Genomic DNA, 19,738 nt, shown 5'->3' on the forward strand with positions numbered 1-19,738 from the left:
TTATGTACTTGAATTAAGTATTACAGAATTACAGAAACCAATGAACTTAAGTATGACAATAGAGTTTTTTTTCTATGAAAACTAAATTAAATGCTTTAGAATGACTTGATAAAAATCAATTGCTTAAAAATTGCTCTCAAAATATAAAAATTGAGGGAAATTGTAAAATTTTAAAGGATTTTTCTCTCATATATTTTACAAGATTCTTGTGGAATTCTCACTCTACTTAAAAAAAGGAAGTGTAAATCTGGATGCCTCAATGCATTATGAACTAAGGTTTATGTGAGAAAAACCCATACTCGAAGAAAAGACCTTGGCTTCATACCAAAATATTAGTGAATGGATGAGTGAAAATAAAGTGTTTATAAGAATTATTATCGTTTTATGCTTTTGAATTTAAATTGACCAAGACAAGTAGTCCTACCTTGATGGTTAAGAGGTTTCTTCTGTCTGGCTTTGCTAAGGATACTATTCTATGGAATGGATTATTCATAGTGTCTGGAGGCCTGATAATCTGAAGGCTTTTTTTTTTTTTTACTACAAAAGCAAATAAGCTTAGGCCTGAACACCCTCACCCTCTGTATCCAAATACTTCAGGTCATGTATCAGATGAATGGGGGGAAAAACACACAACATATTTAAGGAAACCGTATTTCCAAAGAAGTACAAGTCTAATAAATGATGATCTTAAGATCTAGCATTGAGGGAAGAGACCTCTCTTTCCTTGTGGGCATGCTGCTGCTGGTCACACTGCCACCATGAGGCCAACAATGAGGAAGGCAAGGTACTGGGGGACATCACTGGGCTGTAGATCAAGACTTGCCTGAAGTCTATACCCTGACTCTTCTTTTTAAATATATAAGCCAGCAGATGTCCTTTACAGTTTGGATTTGGTTTTGCTTGTTTCAAAACAAATACAAAGAACAGCCTTTTGGCCTGGGAAATGGGGGGAGGCAGTGTCCAAAAGTGGATTAAAAAGCTCAACCAGATAAAGTACATTTCTTCTTTAGAGGAATTTTGAGAAAGGCACGTTGTTTTTTTGTTTTGTTTCTTAGGTTTTTTTTTTCCCAGTTAGTGACATTTCCAGAGATGTTTTAATGCCCCATTGATCTCTTAGTGCTCCTTAAAGGTTGGTGCCATGGACAACTGCCCAGCTGGACTTCCACTTAAACCTGTCTCTGGTGTTGTTATAAAGTGTGTTCTACCCAAAGGCCAGTGGATGAATTACAGCAGGACACCCAGACTACAAGTCAAATGGGCCCTTTAAAAAATGTGTATGGCCAAACTGAAATATTACTTTAAGTAATGCAGCAGAGCAACAGTGTCAAGACACAAGGAGCAGTCAGGGGTGAATCTACTTGCTTTGAGGAAAGTCACGGTGCAGCAGGAGTGTCCTGTGATCGCAATGGCGTAATGCAGGTCCCTTCCAGTGGGAAGTTCTCACCTGAATATAAAGAAGGGTGTTCATCTGCTAATGTACACAGTGTTTGTGCTGGTCCCAAGCCCAACTGCCCTGGGATCCATTCCCCATTCCTCCTTTGCTCTGCAGAAAGGAGGAACCCTGCAGGCTACTCCCCAAGCTGGGAACAGGCAGTGTGGACATTAGTAGGAGATAGGGGGAGGAAAGAGGGAGAAGCCACAGTATTTCTCTTGTCCCCATCTGTCCCTGGCAACATCTGATGCAACAGATGAGTCACTTCCACCTCCCCTCTGATGACCTTCGCCCTTTGCCTCCTCATTCTGGTCCAGGGGTAATGGTGGCCATTTACTTGTATTAATCTATGGATTGTCTCCGAGTCTGTGGTTGGGTGTTTCAGCTCTGCCTTCCCCTGGGTAACCATTTTCCTGTATCAGACTCTCTGTTTTAAATACTCAAGTAATTTCTCTTCCCTCAGAAAATTGAGATATATAGTACATAACTCAAAGCCTTAGGACAAAGCTTCAGAAAGATGGGTCCAAAATATACTGTCTTATTGCTGCTCTTCCATTGCTGGAGGATTTCAGTCTATTTGTTTCACACTAGTAAGTGCTCATGTTATTTCTTCCCCTTCCATTCTCAACGTTTCTTCTACTTATGACTTAAAATTACACTTGAACTTATAAATGGACTTTCTTGTTTTCTAGTTATTACATCTTGGCATAATACTTTCCAAACACCATTTTATTATGTTCCACACTTAAAAAGCCACCTGGATATTCTCCCTTTCTAGTCTTTTTGTTAAACTATCTTTAAGCCCCCTTGCGTGTTTTTGTAATGTGTAACGCAGGCTCTGTTACGATAGAAAAGTTTCAAAAGACTTGTGCAGCTGGGAACTTTTTGATGATTTCATTTTATAAGTCCTTTGGAATGAACGTGGGCATTAAGAGGCACAATGAATACAATATCAATTTAACAAGATTTGAGTGGCCTTATTTTTACAGAGAAGTTAACATTTCTAGACATTGCGATTCCACCAGTGGCTTTCTCCATAATGTTTTAAAAATGGAATTTAGCAGACATATAAAATGGAAAAAATAGAAGAGCTGTCATAAATCTTTTTTACTAAAGTGTTTTGCGATTGCTTCAGAAAGAAACAAGATGAGAAAGTCCAGGTGCTATTTGTTAAAGTATAGGGTTGATGTTTCAGCATCTCACAGGGATATAATGAAAGAAACTGAAGAACACAGGTCACATGTTTGATGGTAACTCACCAGAAAAATCAGGTCCATCTGGCTTCTCCACAAGACACAGGAATGTATGAAGCCAAAGCAATGAAAAGTGCACAGCATGGCAGAATTCACCAGACCCTCTCTCTGTGGCAGGTCCCAGTCTGCCCCCACCCTGACCATGGTATTGCCCCATGTGGGTCATAACAGGGGACCAGAAGGCAGGCTGTGGAGGTGGATCTGCTTACTTTTATGACAACTACGAGGGTGATCCCATCAGCCACTTGTACCACTAACGCCATCTCCTGAAAGGAGATCACTGGGCCACCTCACTTGGGCGGGGAAAGTTAGGAAGATCTCTCAAGCACTGCCTCTCTCTCTGCATTCTGCAAGCTGATAAACACCAAGAGACTTTATTGTTGACCTGTGCCTTTGGACCAACTCTACTTCTCCACAGACATTTTTTTCTTTTTTGGGTCTTTGGTTCAGTAGACAGCTTGCACTTCACCCTCTGAAAACTACTTAAAGATTGCTTAATAGCTTGACTTTTTAAAAGTCAATATATTTTTAAAGCTTTTATATATCAGTCTAGATCTCTCTCACTCTTTTTAAAAGATGTGTAAGGGTCCCTCACATGGATACACTGTATTCGTTTAAACCAGTGCAATACTGCAAAAGGAAGACTACAACACTTTCTCCCCAAGGGGTTGTTTTCCCAAAATGTAGTTTTATTTATTGTATTTCATGCCTTATTGAACTTTCTACGTACTGAGTACAGAGCTAAGTTAATTAAATACTTTTGCAAAGGGAAATAGAGAATTGACTACTCTGCTCGCATACTGCCAAGTAATATACGAATCATGTAAAATATGTGAATCGTAAATAGTACTAGAAGTTGCCTCTAATAAATATTTAGAATAGATGATGATATTTTTACAAAGAAAACTATATGATATAAATACCTATGTGTTCCACACACAAAACGTAATGTGAATTATACATCTGTTATAAAATTTAGGGTCAGTTATAGAAGCTAACTTTCCAGTTTTACTAAGAATAGGATGTATTTTCAAGACTCCTCTGGGAAGCTAGAGATTTCACCTAGCAGTAGACTACAAGTTAGGGCCCTCTTGCACTCTTCTTTCTATGCTCGTATATCTCTGCTCATCTAGGGTCCTGGGAGAAGAGAAGATGGAGTTCCCTCTAACTTCGGTATGCTGGTATAATTCCAGGGCCCCTAGCTCCTATTTCTGATTTAACCTGACTCCTACACAAATACTCCTGAATTCTTCTTTTGTTTGCTGTGTTGGCTTCCACTTTGATCTTGCTCCCTTCTGGCCCTGGCTGATGCCCTGCATCCCAAATTCAGATAATTCCAGAGTCTGACCGATAATTTAGCTATGTAACTCTGACTGGGCTCAGGTTCCAAATAACCTGATTACAGCAATTTAGTAGGAAGAACTAGCATTGCGTATAACATACCAGCTAAATATGGTTTTACTTTACTGAAGAAGTCCCAGGTTCATAGTCCTTATCAGTCAGTACCTTAAGAAAACCAATCATGTGTAGTCATTTAATTCTTCCAGGCTATTTGCATAAAGATTTGTGAATGACAATTCAGTATTATCTCCCCCCCTCCTCTGTCTTATTTAATTCATTTGGAATGATCAAATGGATATGCGTTTCAAAATATATAAACTTTTGTTACCTTAAATTATATGTTGTGGAAATAATGAGAAAGAATACTCGATATTATTTAAATGGCAAAGAATGCTTAAAATGATTTAATCAGACATCAGTGGACTACAACACTGCTAAACCTTTGTTGTCATCCTTTTAACTTTTCAAGATCAATCCTGAATTAGATGAATTCCTATGTTTGTTTACATGTTTATTAGGAAGTTCTTTGGGACCATTCTGAGAAATATAATTTCTAAATCGTGCTGATTCTTATCTCTGAGACCTAACTTATTTCTCAAAGTAAAGACTTGATTTTTAAGACAATTAACATGCCTCTCCTCTAAATGCTTATCTAACTTGAGTCTGTGAAGCCCTGAATGTTCCTGGTTTAAAAGCGATATGCACTAAAATGCAATATAAATGCTAGAAATCAAAGCAGTTTAAAAAAATCTTTGATGTTAAATCATTTTATATGATACGTATTCTACCACTCAGGAAAGCATTCCTATGGGATAATTAAATTTTTTTTATAATTTTTCAGTTTATTTCAACTTATGCAGCCAACCAATTCCTCTCACCCTATAAAGACCTATAAAAAACCCACCAAAAGTCAATGTTTAATAATGATCACAAAATGGCTTTCTCAATAACTTTAAAAAAATCATAGCCCAAAAGAATTGATTGAGGAAGCCAAGCATGAATTTTACAAGAAACAGAGATTACAGTGGTCATTTGAAATAATAGACATTTTCTGAAATAGTAAAATATAGGTTAGCAAAACTTCAAATTCCAATGATGCTAAAATCTCCCTCCAACTATAATTGTTAAATGTAAATATAACTGCTCCAGATAAATGATGGAGACAGAATTATCTGGTGAAAACTGATTACATGTTAAATACTTGAAATTCAAAAAATTAAAGTCTCTCAAAATAAGTATTTCTCTAGTAAAGCATTAGAAATCTGACTAGAAATAGTTCCCTAATTATGACTATTGATACATGAATCCTTAACACTTTTTAAAAACAGATTGAGGAAGCAATTATATTTAATTCTCTCAACAAGAAAATATGCAATTTCTACTCACTGGTGGGCTCTTTTGCTTCGATTTGAATACCCACAAATTGCAAGTTAAGCACTCAACTCAAGTAATGACTAGAAGCAGGAAATGAAAAATATAAATTCCAAAAGTAGTCACAAAGAGCACTATCATACGCATGGTATAAAAACTTGAGAATAGCAAAGAGCTGACAGATCGCAATATTCACTGTTTACAACAATTATACAGTGTCTATCTTTGCCTCAAGAACAATATCTATTATGAAAAACATTTTGATTCTAATTTATACTGGCTCATGTTTATATTTTAAAAGTTACTCCTGGATCGAATGTTTAAACAAAAGACAGTAAAATTCATAACGTTCAAAAAATATCAACAGATTAATAGGAAAATGACCTAGAAAAAATTATGAAAATGGGTAAATTAGACAAACAGCAATCACAAAGAGAAAAGCAAATGGTCAACAGATGTAAGCAAACATGTTCAGCCTCATTAATAGTAAGATTCAGCAGATTAAATAATATTCTCATCAGATGAGCAAAATAAAGATTGATAATATCCAGTGTTGCCAAGGACATGGGTATAATATATTGGTAGGCTGTAAATTGATAGAATCTTTTCAGAAAGCCATGTGTAGTATGTATAAAAAATGTTTTAAGTGTACATTCTCTTTGCCCTAGCAGTCCCACTTTCTAGTCAACATGCATGTGTCTGTGTGTGTATGTATACACATATATACTCCCTCCCACAAGCAATGTATATATGCACCTCCTCTCACAAGCAGACAAAACAAAGCAACAACTGCATGTCATGCAATTCACTCTGAAAACAACCTGAAGACTGACAGAACAGATCTTCCACAGCTAAAGATATAAAGTGAAGGTCACATTAAGAGAGTAGGAGGGGCTGAGATGCGGTTGGGAACCAAACCCCAGTGAGGCCACCCACAAGCAAGAGGGGGATCAAGCCCCACTGGGCAGCCCCAGCCCTGGGGACCTACCCCATATCTGGCTTTGAACATCAGCAGGAATTCACTGTGGAAGATGGCAGGACTATAGGAAAGTGAGTCACTACTCTTAAAGGGCCAGCATGTTCTATTACTTGGTCTCAGACCCAGCATAGAAGCAGCATTTTGAAAAGCACCTGGGTTATACATAAAGGAAATTTATTGAATAATTTTAGGACATGTGCCAGAGGCATGGGGATCTGCAGTTTTCTCTGGGAACAGAAGAGAGAGCAGATGTCATTTTTCTTGTGCTCCTTCAGACTAGCTGGCAGGAAGCTTTTGTGAGCCAGCTTTGATACTCTCTATCTACCTTGCTAGCACCACTTGCCCTGCTCTGCTGTTCTCCTATGGATCTGCCAAGTCCTGCCCACCAGTGTGCCTGCAGTAGTCACGGTTGATCATAGCTGATGGTGAGGTTGAGGGCCAGACTTGCCCACTAGCACACCTGCAACAGTTGTGGTTCCACCACAGCATAAGGGCACGTGCAGCCCACAGAGAGAACACCTGTGGACCACCTTGTTCTGGTGACCAGTGAGACTGCTCTACTGGGCACCACAGGACATCTTCTACATAAGGCCATTATTTTCGAGATGAGGAGACATAGCTGACCTACCTAGTACACAGAAATAAACACAGAGTCAGACAAAATGAGGAGACAAAGGAATATGTTCCAAATGAAAGACCAAGAAAAAAAATACTCAGAAAAAGAGCTAAACAAAATGTATATAAGTGATCTACCTGACAAAGAGTTCAAAGTAATGGTCATAAAGATACCAGATTGACAGAAGAGTGGATGAACTCAGTGAGAACTTCAACAAAGAGATATAAAATACAAAAACAAACAAACAAACAAAACCCCCCAAAACCGTCAGCTGAAGGATATAATAACCGAAATAAAAATAAACTACATGCAGAAGGACATTACATAATTATAAAAGGATCAATCCTACATGAGGATATAACAAATACACCCAAAATAGAATCACCTAAATAAATAAAGCAAATATTAACAGATATAACAGGAGAAATTGACAGTAATAAGATCCAGTAGAGAGCTTAAAGCCCCACTTACATCAATGGATATATCATACAGACAGAAAATTCATGAAGGAAAAGTGGCTTTGAATGACACATTAGGTCAGAGGAACTTAACAGATATATGCAGAACATTCCAAATAAGGACAGTAGCATACACATTCCTCTCAAGGGCACATAGAATGTTCTCCAGAATAGATCACATGGTAGGCCTCAAAACAAGTCTCAATAAATTTAAGAAGGCTGAAATCATATCAAGCATCTTTTCCAACCACAATGGTATGAAACTAGAAATCAGTTACAAGAAAAAAATAGAAAGAACGCAAACACATGGAAGCTAAACAACATGCCACCGATGAAAAAAAATAACAAAGAAAAAAAACAGAGAGAGGAATGAATATGGAAACACAATGGTTCAATATCTTTGGGATACAGCGAAAGCAGTTCTAAGAGGGGAATTTATAGTAATACAGGCCTATCTCAGGAAAAATCACAAATAAACAAACCTTGCATGTAAAGGAACTAGAAGAAGAAAAACAAAGCCCAAATTAGTAGAAGAAAGGAAATAATAAAGATCAGAGTGTGAATACATGAAATAGAGACTAAAAGAAAAATATGAAAGAAAAGATCAACGAAGCTAAGAGCTGGTTCTTAGAAAAGATAAACAAACTTGATAACCTTTAAGCCCTCATCAAAAAAAAGAGATCAAATAAATAATCAAATAAAATAAGAAATAAAAGGGGAGAAGTTACAACTGACACCATAGAAATACAAAGGATTACAAGAGACTACTATAAAAAAATTATATGCCAAATACTGGACAATCTAAAAGAAAAAAAAATTCCCAGAAACATGCAATCTTCCAAGTCTGAATTAGGAAAAAATGGGAAACCTGACAGACTGATTACTAGTAATGAAATTGAACTGGTAATCAAAAAATCAGCTAACAAAAGTCCAAGACCAAATGGTTTCACAAGTGAATTCTACCATACGTTTAAGCAGGAGTTAATACCTATCTGTCTCAAACTACTCCAAAGAATTGAAGAGGAAAGAATGCTTCTGAATTCACTCTAAAGGCCACCATTACCCTGGTACCAAAACTAAATGAAGACATTACCACACACAAAAAGTTACAGACCAACATCCTTGATGAACACAAATAGAAAAATCCTCAACAAAATATTGGTAAACTAATTCAAAAATACGTTAAAAGGATCATTTACTACAATCAAGTGGGATTTATTCCAGGGATGTTAGGATGGTTCAGTATCCACAAATCAATCATCGTGATACACCACATTAACAAAATGAAGAATAAAAGTTATATGATTACCTCAATGGAAACAGAAAAAGCATGTGACAAAATTCAACACCCACTCATCATAAAAACTCTCAACAAAGTACGTAAAGAAGAAACACACCTCAGCATAATAAAGGCCATCTATGACAAACTCACAGCTAACATCATATTCCATGGTGAAAAACTGAGAGCTCTCCCCCTAAGATCAGGAACAAGACAAGGATGTCCACTTTCATAACTTTTACTCAGTATGGTACTGGAAGTCGTAGCCATGGCAATCAGACAAGAAAAGGAAAGAAAAGGCATCCAAATTTATAAGAAAGAAGTAAAACTGTCACTATTTGCAGATGACATGATATTATACAGAGAAAACCCGAAAAGACTCTTTAAAAAACTATTAGAATACCTGAATTCGGTAAAGTTTCAGGATAAAAAGTAATATTCAGAAATCTGTTGCTTTTCTATGTACTCATAATAAAATATCAGAAAGAGAAATTAGCAAAATAACCTCATTTACAATTGCATCCAAAAAGAATAAAATACCTAAGAATAAATTTAAACAGGATATGAAAGGATGGACTCTGAAAATTATAAGACACTGATGAAAGAAATTAAAAATGATACAAATAAGTGAAAACAGACATCATACGCATGGATTGAAAGACTTAATACTGCTAAAATGCCCATACTACCCAAAGCAATCTACAGACTCAATATAATCCCTATCATAATACCAGCAGCATTTTTCACAGAACTAGAACAAATAATCCTAAAATTTATATGCAACCACAAAGACCTTAAACTGCTGAAGCAATCTTAGGAAAGAGGAAAAAAGGTAGTTGTATAACAATCCCAGATTTGAAACTATATTACAAAGCTATAGTATTCAAGACATTGTAGTACTAGCACAAAAATATACATAGTTCATTGGAAGAGAATTAGCAGCCCAGAAATAAATCCATGCTTACATGATAAATACTTTCTGATGAAGGAGGGAAAAATATACCATTGGGGAAGATAATTTCTTCAATAATTGGTGCTGGGAATACTGGAGAGCTACCTGCAAAAAAAGAAAAAAGAAAAGAAAAGAAACTAAACCACTTTCTTACACCACACCTAAAAATAAACTTAAAATGGACTACAGACCTAAATGAAAGACCTAAAACCATAAAACTCCTAAAAAAAATTGCAGGCAGTAAACTCTTGGAAATTGGCCTTAGCAATATTTTATTGCTAAGCAAGGGGAACAAAAATAAACTATTGTGACTACATCAAAATAAAAAGGTTTTGTGCAGTGAAGGAAACCATCAACAGAACAAAAAGGCAATCTACTGAACGGGAGAAGGTATTTGCAAATGATACGTACAATAGAGGATTAACATCCAAAATATTTAAAGAACTCTTACAACTCAACAGAAAAAAAAAATAATAATCTGATTAAAAAGTGGGCAGAGGACCAGAAAAGCCATTTTCAAAAACACACACACATGGCCAAAATACACATGAAAAGATGCTCAACATCACTAATCATCAGGGAAATGCAAATCAAAACCACAATGAGATACCACCTTACACCTGCAAAAATCACTAGAACCAAAAACACAAGAAATAAAAATTGTTGGCAAGGATGTGGAGAAAAGTGAGCCCTTGTACACTGTTGGGGGTGGGGGGAATGTAAATTGGTGCAGTGGCTATGAAAAACAATATGAAGATTCCTCAAAAAATTAAAAATAGAAATACCATATGATCCAGTGTTTCCACTTCTGGGTATTTACCCAAAGACAATGAAAACCCTATTTTGAAAAGCTATAAGCATGTTCATTGCAGCACTACTTACAATAGTCAAAATATGGAAGCAACTGAAGTATCTGCTGATAAATGAATGGATAAAGAAGATATGGCATACACACACACACACACACACACACACACTGGAATATTACTAAGCCATTAAAAAAGAATGAAATCTTGCCATTTGTGACAATATGGATAGACCTAGAAGGTATTATGTTAAACGAAATAAGTTAGACAAAGATAAATACTATATGATTTCACTTAATGTGGGATCTACAAAATAAAATAATCAAAACCAAAATAAAACAAAAGTGTAAAGACTCATAAATATAGAAAGCTGTTGGTTGCCAGAGGGTAGGGATGTGGAGTGATATGCAAAATAGGTGGGAATAATTACTACAAGCTTCCAGTTATAAAAGAAGTAAGTGACAGGGATGAAAAGTACAGTATAGGGGATATAGTCAATAATATTGTAATAGCATTGTGTGGTGACAAATGATAACTACACTTACCTATCATGGTATTTTGTAATGTATATATTGTTGAATTGATATGCTGTACATTTAAACTAATATAATATTGCATGTCAACTATACTTTGACTAAAAACAAAAATAAATTACAATATATCCTTATTATTGAATGCTAGGCAGCATTAAAAATAATCAGTATATGAATTTACCTGGGATAACAGACATTTAATGATATATTTTTATTTATTTATTTTAAATGTTGACTTATTTTGAGAAAGCAGAGAGAGAAAGACAGAGAGAGAGAGTGAGCACATGTGCAAGGGAGGGACAGAAAGAGAGAGAGGGAGAGAGAGAATCCCAAGCAGGTTCCAGACTGTCAGTACAGAGCCTGATGCAGGGCTCCATCCCATGAACCATGAGATCATGACCTGAGCTGAAATCAAGAGCTGGATCCTCATCCAACTGAGCTACTCAGGTGCCCCACATGATATATTTTTAAATGAAAAATTACATACCAAATGTGTAAAATGACATTGGTAGTTTACAGTAGTACCAAAGGTATTTGGCAGAAGCAAATTCCAATCCTCTCTGCAGGACTGGAGAGAACTTTTCTCTCCCAGTTCTCCAAGAATTCCTTGAAAAATAAATTTCCAAGATAAGCAAGCAACTCACAACCAAAAATCATTCAACATACAGAGAGAAACAACATACCATGAGTGAGAAGCAGCAAGAATAGAGAGAGATATCAGGGGGGAAAAAAGACTTGATATATATTGTTATAATCTGACACATATCATAAAATTATGTTCAGCAGGTATAGAGAAAAGTTTGAAAATCTGTACAGCTATACGGAGTAAACAATGAAATTTAAGAACCAAATGGAGCACCTGGAACTGAAAATAACTGAAATGAAAAAAAAAAAATCTCAGTGGATAGGCTTCACAGTAAATTAGACACAGCTGAAGAGAGTAGTGATAAAGACACTTAGGCATGAAGATATTATCCAATGTGTTACACAGAAATATGTGGGAAAAGTAGGTTAAGAAAAATGGTGATAGAGTGGAAATGTGTCTAATTGGAGTTACAGAAGGAAAAGAGAAAGGAGGCAGAGGTAATAGATAATATGTGAAAAGAACATGGCTTAGAATTTTCCAGAACTATTTAAAAGTATCTTCTGTCAGATTCAAGAACACAGTGTGAATCAGGCAGGATAAATATAAAGATAACCCACAACCAGACAAATTACAGTGAAACTGTAGAGCACAGAAGACAAAGAGAAGAATATTTAAAGGAGACATATTACCTTCAAAGGGGTAACAAACTGACAGCTGATTTCCCGATGGCAACAAAGGAAGCCAGGAGACTGTAGAATGATATATTCATTTTGAACAAAACTCACTTTGAACCTAGAGCTCTATTCTAAAAAAAATATAGGGGCACCTGGGTGGCTTTGTCAGTTGAGCATCCGACTTTGGCTCAGGTCATGATCTCACAGCTCATGGGTTTGAGTCCCACGTCAGGCTCTGTGCTAACAGCTCAGAGCCTGAAGCCTGCTTCATATTCTGTGTCTCCCTCTCTCTCTGCCCGTCCCCTGCTTGTGTTCTCTCTCTCAAAATAAACAAACATTAAAAAATAAATTTTATATATACACATATATATACATATCTGTACATATATTTGTGTAAACATGTGTATATATATCTGTACATATATGTGTATATATATGTATCTGGATACAAACAGAAATGAACAGAGATGTTTACTAATAGCCACAATAGAGTAACAGGATTTGCATTTATGTTCCTGCCTGTCACACTACAACCACCAGTATAATGAAGTGGCAGGTGTGAAGGATTAAGGGGACACAAGAAATCTTTTGGAGGTGATGATATGTTCATTCTCTTGATTACAACGACTGTTCCTCATATGCTGAAACTGATCAAATTGTACACTTTTAATATGTACAGTTTATTGTATGTCAATCATACCTTAATACTTCTATTTTAAAAAGAAATGAAGAATAAAAAAATTGGTAAACATGGATAAATATAAAAAATATAAAATGATGACTGTATAAAACAGCAATATTAATGTTTTAAGGAGTTTAAAAAATTAAACGTATGACTACAACAGCATATTATGCCAGAGAGGAATACAATTCTGATAGGGATGAGGGTAATGTTTAGGAGGCAGGTAAAGGTATTAACTTGAGACTTAAATAAGTTAATTATGAAGTTGGGGGGGGGGGGTCAACACAAAAAGAGTAATATCAGAGTACATGACTTCAAATAGTAGGGGATAAAATCAGGTTAGAAAAAAATAATCCAAATGGAAGGCAACAGAGAAAAAGAATCCTAGAAAAGATGGGACAAATAAACGCACTAAATAAAATGACGCATAATCACATAAATACCTTCATCAAGAAAAAGATTGCAGACTGTGTTTTTTAAAAAAGTCAGCTATATCCTGTTACAATGAGCATATCTAGAATATAAGCTTCCAGAAATATTGACAGTATAATATTGGAAAAGATATACCAGAAAAACACCAAATAGAAAGCTGGCGTACCTCTCTTTAAATCAGATGAAATACACTTCCAGACAAAAATGATTACTAGAGAAAAACAGGGTCATTTTATAATGATAAAAGTGTCAAATCTTAAGAAAATGTAACAAATTTAAATTTCTATGTACCTATTAAGCTAGCTTCAAAACGTAAAAGGCAAAATGTTCCATATGATTAGCTTTGGCCTAGGAGACTGAAGTAGAAATGCCGTGTGACGATTTCCCTAAGAGCAAGCCAGTGTGTGACTTTTGCCCCTTGTCTTCGTGCTTTCCTCCTTCCCATTGGCTGGAATGCAGTCATGATGGCTGCAGATGGGGCAGGTCTTGGACACAGCGGCCCTGCACAGTGAAGGAGCCTGGTCCCTCAGCACCTTGCAGAGGAGCGCTACTGCTGAGGCCCTAACAGCTCACCCCAGACTCACTGTAATAAATTTGTCTTCCGTAAACCACTGTTTTTTCTTTGTTTCTCACACCAGAACCTAATCTTAACCAGGACAGAGTAAGTTTACAGAAGCTAACAAGTAGACACTTTTGCAAAGGAGGGGGGAAATTATCGGGGCTTTCCTAATCCCAAAGTGCTCCCGCGATGTTATTATAACACTTAGGCAATCAATATGACAGAAGAAGAAATAGTTCCTTCAAATGACAACTGGCAATATATTGCATATGGTTTATTAATCTATGCTTCTGCCTCTTACTTTCAACTGATTTGCCAGTTAGGAAGGAAACAGAAGATTAATTTTGCTCATTTAGACTTCCTTCCCCCTTCCCCTCTCTACCCCCCCCCTCACTTCAAGCACTTAGTATCCATGGAAATTGTGAAATGGTCCATTTGTGCTTAATATCCTCTATAGGAAATTTAATTGATTAAGTGCAATATCCCCCTCAGACAGAATGCACACGTTCTAATCTCTGTTTTATAATATCCGATTACAATCTGTTTGTGATCCCTAGACATTGGGCTTTTTCCTGCTGCTATTGCTGTTTCTGTTGTTTTCAATTCAGTGACAAGATGCAGAGAAGAATTGCTCAAACACAAACACTTGCCAGGTAATATCATAGGGATGAGAAAATTAAATACAGAGAAAGTCAAAAGATTTCAATATGGAAAACCAAAGCCTGTGACCTTACTAAACCAAAGCTCTTCATGACCCCAACTCTGAAAGCTAATAGGTACTGTCACATTTTGATTGATGCAAATCCATACTGGATTGCATCAGAGGAAATGACTTAAGACCTCAAAGGGCACAGGAACATGGGGAGCTCTATCTATGAATTAAGTCAGTGGTTTCCACACTGGGAGCACATGAACTCTTTCCAAAGAGTATGTGGGTGTAGATGGTTTGGAAGAAATCAACTCCCAGATTCCAGAGTCTTTCTAATTTATGTATCTGAAAATGTTCCTATCTGAAAAGCATCATTTTGGTTTCCTTATCCTCCTTCCTTCCCTCTTTTCAATCATCCTCTCCCACTTCACAAGATTCTTGAGATATATTCCAATCAGTGAAACAGACAAATCACCTCATTGTAAAACCCCGATTTATTTATTTTCTTACAAACAAATCACACTGAGTGGTAAATCTGACGTTCGCTGTAAATAATTTATCCATCATTTCATTATTTGAAAAGGATAATACTCTTGGCTTTTATCTCTTTGGTAATATTACAACGTTCAAGTGCAAACTACTACCAGTTACCCAAAGAATGCGGGTCTTCTCAAAATAAGTAATATCCTCCCTCAGTCATGTTCTCATTTGTTAGGGACACATAATTTACTAGGCATCTGGAAGCCATTCTTTTAAGACGTCTTCACTGTTTCCTTTGGTGTTTTTGGGAGACATCACCCGGATATTATTAATCCTCAGTTTGTTTTTCCAAAATATCAAGTCGCACATTAAATCCTTTATTCTCCATGAGGATTTCTGGAGTAATCACTTCTTGGCTAGACTACACACTTTCTATATCAAATAACTTTCCCTACATTCCAGTGTACTTTGCTCTGCGTTTCTGCCTTTTAAAAACTCAGAAAAGGGACCAAGGGCTACTTCACATAAAATGGGATTAAACATCTTTTATAGTATTCTGTACTATTTATATAAAAGAGAGAGCTTAGAATAAAAGGGAAAGATTTTGAATAAAACAATTAATAAAAGCATAAAAAAGGGCTTAGAATAACTACATAAAGATAAAGGAGCAAACCAGAACATGTAAGCATTAATTCTGGCCATGCATCCTAGATATTCTTGCCAGAGGAATGAGAATAGGATAAGGTAACTGAACCACCATGATAATGTAACGGGAATGAAGACCAAAAACTACAATACATCTGATAGATGATGAATGATGAGTGAAGAACAGTGTTCTGATAGATCGCATTATTAGTTCCAATGATGCCTTCATTCTGCTGTAGCAGTGTCATATACCCAAACCTTGCCATGGCTTCAGGCTGGGCAGAAAACCCGTTATGGGTCCCTAGCTTGGCCACATGACTTGGTTTGGTCAATAGGATATCAGTTTGATACGATGCAATCAGAGACTTGGAATGTCCGTGGCAGTGATTCGCTGTGATAAGGACATGCAACAGGTAGCAGATGCTCCCAGGCTTAGGGGCAGATTCACAGGCTGACACCAAGCCTAGAAGCACACAGCCTGAAGCAGAGCCACTTAGGCCTGACCTGGACCAGCCAAACTGCATGGAAACTGCAAGGGGCCTACAGATCCATTTGAGTATAAATACACGTATACTGATCTGGGGGGTCATTTGTTATACAGCATTATTGCAGCAATAGCTAATTGTCACAGAGGCTTTACCTCCTCTAATGGTCCGTGTCCATCAGCACTGGGTCTATTTAAGTCTGTGTGATTATTAGCCAAGACTGGATGATGGGGAACCAGCCTTCTACAAAGTGGACGGCCCTGGTTGTTCTTGAGAAGCTGAATAGCTCCCAGCTGTGTTTTGCTTAAAAATCACAGAGAGGACAACTTTTACTTGTCTTTGGTATTGATCAACATTTCTACCTTTCTAAATGAAATGCCTAAACTGCTATTTCTTGATTTTTCTTTTGTAGAGCCAATTTTCTTTTTACGCTGGAGAAAGAGGATATGAGTCTGTTACCATCACTCCTGCCCCATGCTGCCTACATACTTCCCCTACTTCGATACCTGTGTACCTGCTTGAAAGGACTCTTAAATGTCAGCACCTACAGATCTTTTCTTTCAGGCTGGTCAGTCTCAGCTCTTTGGCGTGAGGATACAAGTCAGGTTGCCACTGTGAGGAAGGTGGCCAGGAGAAGAGGCTAAGGAGATTCTTAGCGTTCAGTGTACCCATGTTTTCCTGGCTCTCAGCTGTTCCTGGTGCCCCGATTTATAAATCTTTTCTGTTGAGGAAAAGGATGCTGGGGTCCAGCTACCCCAATGAGGCTTTCAAGCTGCCTTCCTGTTTTTAGTCCACTCTGCCACTTCAGAGATGTTACCTAGTTCCGACTCTTTCCAGGGTCTGTTATGTGCACGTTTCATTTTTATTGGCTTTGACCCCTTCAGACTATTAGATTTCCGCTTTCCACCCTCTCCCAAGCCATTCCAACTCTTCTGCTTTCCATTATCTGTATTCTGTTGCCATGTTTCACCTATTTCATTTTCCTTCCCTTCCTCGGTCCCCCCTACATCTTAGTGCACTCTGGGGATGTGCATAATGCATACATTTGACTGGAAGTCTAGTGATGTGGCACCTAAGCTTCATTAACCCTATAGACCATTTTTATCATGTTGATAGGTGTTGATTGAACTGAGAAGAGAATGCGCCTCTCTAGGTTTATTTCTTCTTTTTCTTTTCGATAGTATGAAGCTTATAACATGCTTCACTGGAGTCATGAGATTCCAGTCACTTTAATTATTTTCTCACTCAAATTTCCTAGTCAAAAAGTCAATCAACTTCATCACCCGTAAATACAAGATAAAGATCAGCAAAAACATCATTTCTCCATAAAGTTGCCTCAAAATGCTTAAGGCAATCCTGTAATTTTACTTTGGAATCAAAGTCATTTTGTTCAATATATATGAAATAATTTATCATACTTTGTTATTGGACATATGGCAAATAATGGATATTAATTAATATGTATATATAATTTAAATTTATTTATATGTCCTGTGTTTACTGTTTCTGATACTAGTCTGATTTTTTACTATGGGAACACAGGTTCATTGTAATACATCAAAAAAGAAAGAGTTGTGTAAACAAAAAATGAATTCTCACTTTGTAAGGCAATGTATGTTATGATTTGCTGTGTAACCATCCAAAATTTGTACATCTACCTAATAAATACTATGGTAAAACTGTTTCACTAATTCAAGACATTGGGATCAAGATACAATAGACAATTTATTCCAGGGTGAGGAACCAGGCCAAGATGTAAAATGGTAAAGGGCTATAACTGGAAAGTCAATTATCTGACTCACCCACACTGAAGTTATAGAAGGGAAATGAGTGGATTTCCCAGGGAGGAGCTTCTCGGAGAAAGCCGTGTTAGCTCTCTCTTCTCTACTCATCTGCTCCCAACCCAAATTCAGAGGCAGAAGAAAAAGGACTTTAAGGAGACCACTTAGATACCCAAATATGTGTCCTTTGCCCTGTGCAGCTGGGAGTGGGGAGGACACAGCGGACTAGCCTGGGAGTGACAGACAGGATGGGTACAGCAGCTTTGGAAGCAGAGTGGAGGAAAGCTTCTTTTGTGATGGGATTGGCCTACGCTTGCAGAGTGCGTTGGGGGAATAATGGGAGTGCTGTGGGGGACATGGTCTGGTGGAGGCTGGTGGAGGTGGGACGGCAGCTCTAAGACCTCAGTAGACCGATGTACAAAATGCTAGATTCCCAAAGGGAATGGAGACACTAGCTCTGGGATGGAGCCCTGGGAAGGGCACCAACAGCGCAGGGTTTTTGAAGAGCCAAGAGATACTCTTACTAGAGAAAGAGTCAGTTTAGACTTCATGCAGAGAATGCAAAGCTGGCTTATGACAGGGAGACAATTTTGAAGGTTCCTTGGCCTTTTCCCTCATCTCCTTGCCCTGTTCTTTCTCACCTAAAGGGCTAGAGACTACAGGTAGGAAATAGCAAAGACAAGGTAGAAACAGAAAGCTGACCATGCATTTCAAATGTCCTATGGCTGTTACTTTGGCTGGTCTGAGATGCTTGTCTGGTGGCATGACCCAGACCTCTATTTCTGAGGGGTTGGAGCCCTTTGCTGTCTTATCTGGCTGCGGTCTCTGTGATTTCCAGTTCATAGTTACTGCAAGGCATGGAGGTACTAAGAACTGCCCAAGTACTAAGAGCTGAGCCCCTTGGTCTCTGGGTTGTAAACATCCTCCTTCCTGATGGTATATCCTGGCCCTCAAAGTAATCATGGTCAATGACCCAACTAGTGTAATAAGTCCCTGTTTTCTGTTTTCGTTCTGACAGGTCACTGGCATGAGGACCCCAAAGCAGTCAGGTGGTAGTCACAGCTTCAAGTTCAATGGAACCTGTATCGTATTCCCTGATGGAAGCAACTCCCCCATGAGAACTAGGGCTTCTAACTGGCAGACCCCAAGGCCATGAGAATGGGAAGCCCAAATTCCACAAGTGGGTCATTGATGATTATGATAAGATTCACTCCTTGGTCTGTACAGCCATGATTTCCAGCTACTACAGAAAATAGCACTACGCGTCGACTGTTAACTCAGTCCATAAATCACATCTTGGAGGATGGAGACCTAACCCCACAAGGTGCTGTTCCATACTGGCACCTTAGCTGGAATGTCAACAAGTCATTCCACTACCCTACCAGGGTGGCTGCCTTTGGGTGATGCAGTTCACGTTACGATCAGTGGCTCTCATAGTGAGAAACTTATCATTGCATCTCTGTTGCTCTAAAATGAATCTCTTGTTCTGAGGCAATGTTGTGTGGATACCACATTGATAAATGAGGCATTTTTTTAAAAAAATGTTTAAAAAAACTTCTCTTTTTTTGAAAGAGAGAGAGAAAGCACGCACAAGTGGGGAAGGGGCAGAGAGAGACAGAGAGAATCCCAAGCAGGCTCCGCGCTATCAGTGCAGAGCCTATGTGGGGGCTCGATCTCACCAAACCATGAGATCATGACCTGAGCCCAAATCAAGAGTAGGATGCCTAACCAACTGAGCCACCTAG

The 19,738-nt window shown here is 37.7% G+C and overlaps 1 long non-coding RNA gene across 6 annotated transcripts in view; it reads right to left on the bottom strand.

Moving 5' to 3' along the window:
• Positions 1 to 19,738, bottom strand: part of LOC131483461 (uncharacterized) — a 124,492-nt gene that overhangs the window by 100,019 nt on the left and 4,735 nt on the right. For 3 of the 6 annotated variants that reach the window (XR_009247694.1, XR_009247697.1, XR_009247699.1), the window contains exon 2: positions 9,695 to 9,786. The exons of 2 other annotated variants lie outside the window; for them this stretch is intronic. This is a non-coding gene — a long non-coding RNA (uncharacterized LOC131483461). Of the gene's footprint in view, positions 1 to 9,694; positions 9,787 to 13,685; positions 13,743 to 19,738 lie in introns of all 6 variants that reach the window. One more of the 6 variants, XR_009247695.1, reaches the window with a different exon arrangement.

This window comes from Neofelis nebulosa, chromosome 8, assembly GCF_028018385.1.
Source record: "Neofelis nebulosa isolate mNeoNeb1 chromosome 8, mNeoNeb1.pri, whole genome shotgun sequence".
NCBI lineage: Eukaryota > Metazoa > Chordata > Mammalia > Carnivora > Felidae > Neofelis > Neofelis nebulosa.